At 42.9% G+C, this 7,015-nt stretch overlaps 1 long non-coding RNA gene across 1 annotated transcript; it reads right to left on the reverse strand.

Moving 5' to 3' along the window:
- Positions 1 to 2,887: 2,887 nt before the first annotated feature.
- On the reverse strand, positions 2,888 to 3,403 carry LOC148685203 (uncharacterized). The gene is made up of 2 exons (XR_015950898.1): positions 3,269 to 3,403; positions 2,888 to 3,181 (listed from the first exon to the last, which is right to left on the reverse strand). It is a non-coding gene; the product is annotated as an uncharacterized LOC148685203 (long non-coding RNA).
- Positions 3,404 to 7,015: the final 3,612 nt, after the last annotated feature.

Genomic DNA, 7,015 nt, shown 5'->3' on the forward strand with positions numbered 1-7,015 from the left:
TGTGTGTGGTTGTTTTTTTAACGCAGTAACGAACAATTATGAGACACCACCTTTTGCACAGCAAAACCTGTAAATGTAGAATTAGCTGGGGTCAGAGCTAGGATTAAGCGCTGCTGCTATACACCAGCTATTTGGAAAATAGCCCAGTATATATAAGACAAAACTGGATTGGTGCCACAGGTAATCCAGCCCTCATTTTGCCTGTGTGAAACTTGACTGCCTTGATTCATGCAGTGATCTGACTGTGAGGCTGGTTTGAGTGCAATTCTGAGCTCTTCTTCCCTTCTGAATAAATGAGGCCATAATCTTTTCATGGAAATGTTCCTTATTGTAGAAAGTAACTTCTGCAAGGGGATACAGAGGAGCAGAAACTCTGGTTGTGCAATGTCTTTGGGTCCAACTGCTCCAACACATCTCAGGATCCTGGAGAGTACAGTGGTAATAGTACCACTGTATTCTGTTCTGGTCAGACCTCACCTGGAGTACTGTGTCCAGTTCTGGGCACCACAGTTCAAGAAGGATACTGACAAGCTGGAACGTGTCCAGAAGAGGGCAACCAAAATGGTCAAAGGTTTGGAAACGATGCCTTATGAGGAACGGCTTAGGGAGCTGGGTATGTTTAGCCTGGAGAAGAGAAGGTTAAGGGGTGATATGATAGCCATGTTCAAATATATGAAAGGATGTCATATAGAGGAGGGAGAGAGGTTGTTTTCTGCTGCTCCAGAGAAGCGGACACGGAGCAATGGATTCAAACTACAAGAAAGAAGATTCCACCTAAACATTAGGAAGAACTTCCTGACAGTAAGAGCTGTCCGACAGTGGAATTTGCTGCCAATGAGTGTGGTGGAGTCTCCTCCTTTGGAGGTCTTTAAGCAGAGGCTTGACAGCCATATGTCAAGAATGCTTTGATGGTGTTTCCTGCTTAGCAGGGGGTTGGACTGGATGGCCCTTGTGGTCTCTTCCAACTCTACGATTCTATGAGAGGGCTTAGAAGATGCCTAGCCTCAGGCAGAAGTCCATGTGTGGCCCAAGGAAAGGTCCAGCTTGGGATGTGCTGCTGTTGGCCCATCTGAGACTGAGCCACCTCCAGACGATGGCTGAAAAGATGCTTCTCAAGGGGTGAGGTCACCTTCATGGGGCCCTGCAGACCAGAGTCAGCTAAGGATGGCGTGGCGAAAGACCCAAGCAGGCAGTTTTTGCAAAGCTCACAACATCTGCCTCCCTGCAAGAGTCACGCTGACATGCCCCAAGCAGATAGGTTGGGCCACTAGATAAGGCTGTTGACACACCCTGGCAGAGTGACCCACACACAGGATTCTGGGAATTGTCACCACCTGACCAAGATGTGGGCAGGTAGCTGTGTGTGTCACAAGCAAAATGGTCATGTCCAGCCTGGGGGGTTTATATTCCAGCCTCGCCCACCCTGCCAGAGGCACTGCCAACTCCAGCCACAGCCATGGGGGGCCACCTTGCTGCTCTCCTCCTCCTGGGGCTCTTGGCCCTCCGAGTGGAGCCCAGTGCTGCCAGGGCACAGGGTGAGTGCTGATTCTGCTGTTCATGGGGGGAGGGGGGGCGAAGAAGGTTGGTGCTCGCAGAAATTCACCTTCCCCGCATTTCCATTCCAGGTATCATTCTTGCTTAGGGAATCCTCGTTGTTCAAAGAAAGAGTGCAAAAGAGGACATTTGCACAATATCCTTCCATAACCCCCAATAAGATACTGGCAATGCTTCTGAAAAGCAGTTGCTGGAAACCCCAGCACTGATTTGCCAAGGAGAACGCAGTCAGGTGAAAGGGGCTGAGGGGCTTATGGGTTTGATATGACAGGCAGTGGCAAAGGAGAAAGGTTTTCTCCCTCTCTCCTGACACCAGAACTTGCAGACACCCTGAAGCTGAATGTTGGGAGATTCAGGACCCATGAAAGGAAACCCTTCTTCATGAAACACAGAGTTAAACTGTGGAACTCCCTCCCTCTGGAGGCAGTGGTGGCCCGCAGCCTGTGAGGGGATGGCCATTGCTCGTTGCTCTTGATCTAAGCAGCTCCTTGGGATGGCTTTTGTAAGAGACAGACTCCGAGATAAATTTAGCAGCCATGTAGTAAGAGGAGAGGTCCTCCAATGGATCAGAACTCGGCTACATGGCAAGAAGCAGTGAGTGGGAATGAATGGGAGTTCTCCGGATGGTCCCTCGAGGAGCAACTTTGAGATGTTTCCTTTTAAACTTGTTCATAAACGGTTCGGAGTGAGCAGTGAAATAACCAAATTTGCTGCTGAGAGAGAAATGTTTGGCCTGGCTAAAACAAAAATGCAGTTCAACATAAGCAAGTGTATAATGATGCATATTGGGGGCGAAAAATCTAACTTTACATGGGATCTGAAGTGGCAGTTGACCATAGCTGTCCACTTTCGGATTTGAAAGTAAGGGATCAGCAGCAGCCTCACCTGTCCCGGGGACAATCTGTGACGGTATATCTAACAATCCAGGATAGCAGCGGGAAACGGCGCTGGAATAAGGGAATTTCCAGCAAAAAAAGGGAAAGTTGACAGCTGTGGCTTGGAATAAGGGAGTTTCCTGCAAAAAGAAAAGGGAGGGTTGGCAGCTATGCAGTTGACTGCCCAGGAAAAGGGCATTAAAATGGCATAAGAACATAAGAATGGCCTTCTGGTTGAGGCAGCATCCTCTTCTCACAAGGACCAACCAATTCTTCCCAGTGGAGAAGCCCACAAGCAGGATCTGAGCCCAAGAGTGGCCCTCTCCTCTCCCGGGGCTTCCAGCAACTAGGATTTAGAAGCCCCACCTTCCAGCCCTAGGAGTCTTCATAAGGGAGCTGTTTCCAGAGGAAGAACTGTGAAGGGAGAGAGACTTTGTGCTGCTCACCAGGCAATGGCACCAAATTCAATCCAGTTTCAATCAAGTATTATTAATCCAAAGAGAAAACAATAAGAGAACCATATACAAGTGCTGACACAAGAGCCAAAATCAAACGTTAAACAGATAGCATGTACAAATTAAAGGCAAACCAGTCTTTATAGTCTTTGAGGCTATCTAGCGGTCAGCAAGTGGCAGCAGGTCGAACGAGGTGTCAATGGTAGTAGACAGGCTGCCGGCGTTTTTTTGCCTGTTTCGCCCATATGACGGGCTTCTTCAGTAGTTCTCCTTGTACTTTTATGTTTAGTGCATTCACTGGTGGTATAAACCAGGTCTTATTAGTATTCGAATTAAGACACTAATATACATATAAACAGAACAAATATCAAAAACAGTACTTACAATTTGTATGAAACCACTTATCTTGGCTTAGGCCACAATGCTCAGGTGTTTTTTCAAAAGGTTCTCTCATTTACATATTCACTGGTAATACAAATCAAATTCTAATTATTGTTTGAAATAATACAGTAATACAATTTCTAAAATACATGTACACATAAAGAGATACTTACATTTCTTGTATTCAGAGTATTTTTGGTTTGAGCATGTATTGACTAAGCAAATATCCTGTGTTTGGAGCACACTTATATACAAAAAGTTGGTTCACAGGTGATAATAATTAAAGATGACAATTAGGAGGGGGCAGAAGAATGTGAGTACTGATAACACTTACAGTATCTCTATGATTACTGTATGTTATACTGCTAGTGTGTTCGTTTAAATGAATACAGAAAGGTCAAGATCTGAGTTTAAACCGTCCGGTTGTAATGTCTTAAACATAAAAATGATCCCACTCAGAAAGTTTCTAACCTTATTCGTATCATGGTCAATGAGGCTCTAGCGCTAGATTATATTTCTATACAAACCGCCGAGTTCCTACTTTGTAAAAATCCACGGGTCCCTATCTTTTACACTCTCCCCAAGATCCATAAAAATATCACACCACCCCCGGGCCGTCCTATTGTCTCAGCTGTTGGTTCACTCACTGAACCCTTATCCAAGTACCTAGACTCATTTATATTTGAATACTCCACTGCCACCACCACATATATCCGAGACACTAAAGATCTTATTGCTAAACTGGAAGACCTTCCCGTGCCTAGAGGAGCGATCCTGGCAACACTCGATGTAGGTTCTCTCTACACTAATATCCCACTAGAGACCATAAGAGGGACCATTGAAAATTTACTACGTTCCAGACAAGAACAAACCCCTCCTTATTATTTTTTAATCCAATTACTGGATATTGTTTTTGAAAATAATTTCTTCAGGTATAAAAATGACTTCTACATCCAAACCAAGGGGGTTGCTATGGGCGCGGCATTGGCCCCATCGGTAGCAAACATTCACATGATTGACTTTGAAAACAAACATTTTTTTTCTGAATCTAACCCCTTTACAAATGACATCATTCTGATTAAAAGATACATTGATGATTTGCTCATAATTTTTAAATCTGAAGCAACATGTATTGCATTCCAAGAATGGGTGAACACATTGGATTCCCATCTAAAATTTACTTGTCAGTATCACAAAAAAGAAATTCCATTTTTGGATGTAGTGGTCTACATTTCAAATAGAAACACCTTGGCATTCAAACCATATAAGAAATTAACGGATTGTTACTCCCTACTCCATTACTCTTCAAGTCACCCTTCTCATTTAAAAAGAAATTTACCATACGGACAGTTAATCAGACTGAAAAGGAATGCTACAGACAAGAGAGACTATAGAAATGCGGCTCATCAGCTAGAAAAAGCTCTCGTTAACCGGGGCTACCCTAATTGTATCATACAGGACGCATACAGACGTGTAGACGGTCGCAATCGAAAAAATTTGCTTGAAACACGGTCTGATAGCATTAAAAACAGAAAACCCAGCCGCCTGGTCATGGGGATGGATTTCACACCCCTGGCCAGCCACATTAGAAACATTATATATAAACATTGGCATATTGTGGAAGACATACCTGGCTGTAAAGATCCCCCCCTTTTAGGGTTGAGGAAGAAAGGAACTTTGCGCAATCAATTGGTCAAAGCTGATTGTTTGGAATCACCATCCATTGTCACTAAAGGCCACTATAGATGCGGCTCATGCAATATGTGCCCCTACAGTTTACAAGTAAAAGAAATAAAAAGTGAACATATGCAGTTCACTTTTAAAATCAACTCCATGACCACATGCAACTCCAAGAACGTAGTTTATTGCATACGGTGCCCTTGCAACAAACTGTATATAGGCAGCACCACGCGGGCACTAAAGGTACGTATAGGAGAACACAGATCACGCATCCGCAATAAAGTGATGGAAGCCCCTCTTACACCTCATTTTTTACAAATGAAACACAGTGACTCCGATTTAATGTTTTTTGGCTTATGGCAGTACACACCCAAGAAATACCACAAGCAGGATATCCTAAAAATATTGAGACAACAAGAAACTAAATTGATTTTTATGTTTAAGACATTACAACCGGACGGTTTAAACTCAGATCTTGACCTTTCTGTATTCATTTAAACGAACACACTAGCAGTATAACATACAGTAATCATAGAGATACTGTAAGTGTTATCAGTACTCACATTCTTCTGCCCCCTCCTAATTGTCATCTTTAATTATTATCACCTGTGAACCAACTTTTTGTATATAAGTGTGCTCCAAACACAGGATATTTGCTTAGTCAATACATGCTCAAACCAAAAATACTCTGAATACAAGAAATGTAAGTATCTCTTTATGTGTACATGTATTTTAGAAATTGTATTACTGTATTATTTCAAACAATAATTAGAATTTGATTTGTATTACCAGTGAATATGTAAATGAGAGAACCTTTTGAAAAAACACCTGAGCATTGTGGCCTAAGCCAAGATAAGTGGTTTCATACAAATTGTAAGTACTGTTTTTGATATTTGTTCTGTTTATATGTATATTAGTGTCTTAATTCGAATACTAATAAGACCTGGTTTATACCACCAGTGAATGCACTAAACATAAAAGTACAAGGAGAACTACTGAAGAAGCCCGTCATATGGGCGAAACAGGCAAAAAAACGCCGGCAGCCTGTCTACTACCATTGACACCTCGTTCGACCTGCTGCCACTTGCTGACCACTAGATAGCCTCAAAGACTATAAAGACTGGTTTGCCTTTAATTTGTACATGCTATCTGTTTAACGTTTGATTTTGGCTCTTGTGTCAGCACTTGTATATGGTTCTCTTATTGTTTTCTCTTTGGATTAATAATACTTGATTGAAACTGGATTGAATTTGGTGCCTTTGCGTGCTGCTTGTTTTATTTTGGACTTTTGAAGAAATTGGCAGCATTAGCCCATCATCTTTGTTTTTGCTCACAAGGCAATGGCTTTTTCCAGCTGCCTTGCCCCAGCATCAGCCCTAGGAGTCTTTCCCAGACCATGACTCTGAGAACAGCAAAAGCTGCACGGAAGAGAGAAGAGGAGTTCAGGGATTTAAAAAAACAACAACAAATTTATAAGTTCTGTGCCTTTGTTTCTCAATTTGATCCTCTTGTGGGATCAACTATGCTCTGCCTGGAGAAGTATTTCGATTTATCCATCCTGAATCTTCCAACAAATGCTGTTGAGTTTAAGCAAGTGTATAGGGATGTGCATTGAGGCAAAGAAGCGACGACTTTGGCCCTCCAGATGTTTTGGACTACAATTCCCATCACCCCTGACCACTGGTCCTGTTAGCTAGGGATCATGGGAGTTGTGGGCCAAAACATCTGGAGGGCCGCAGTTTGGGGATGCCTGGTCCACATGTACACTCAACACAGAGTCAGAACTGGTGTAGACTGACCAGGAAGGAGATTTTGGAGTTGTGGAGGGTGGCTCAATGACAGTCTCAGCCCAGTGTTTAGGGAAATTTTTAATGTTTGATGTTCTGTCGTTTGTTTGTTTTTAATATTCTGTTGGGAGCTGCCCAGAATGGCTGGGGAAACCCAGCCAGATGGGTGGGGTATAAATATATTATTATTATTATTATTATTATTATTATTATTATTATTATTATGCACGGCAGTTGTAAGGAGGGTAAATTCCATGCTGAGTTGCTGGTGGTGCAAAGCCCA

Source organism: Zootoca vivipara, chromosome 7 (assembly GCF_965207765.1).
Source record: "Zootoca vivipara chromosome 7, rZooViv2.hap1.1, whole genome shotgun sequence".
In the NCBI taxonomy this organism is placed as follows: domain Eukaryota; kingdom Metazoa; phylum Chordata; class Lepidosauria; order Squamata; family Lacertidae; genus Zootoca; species Zootoca vivipara.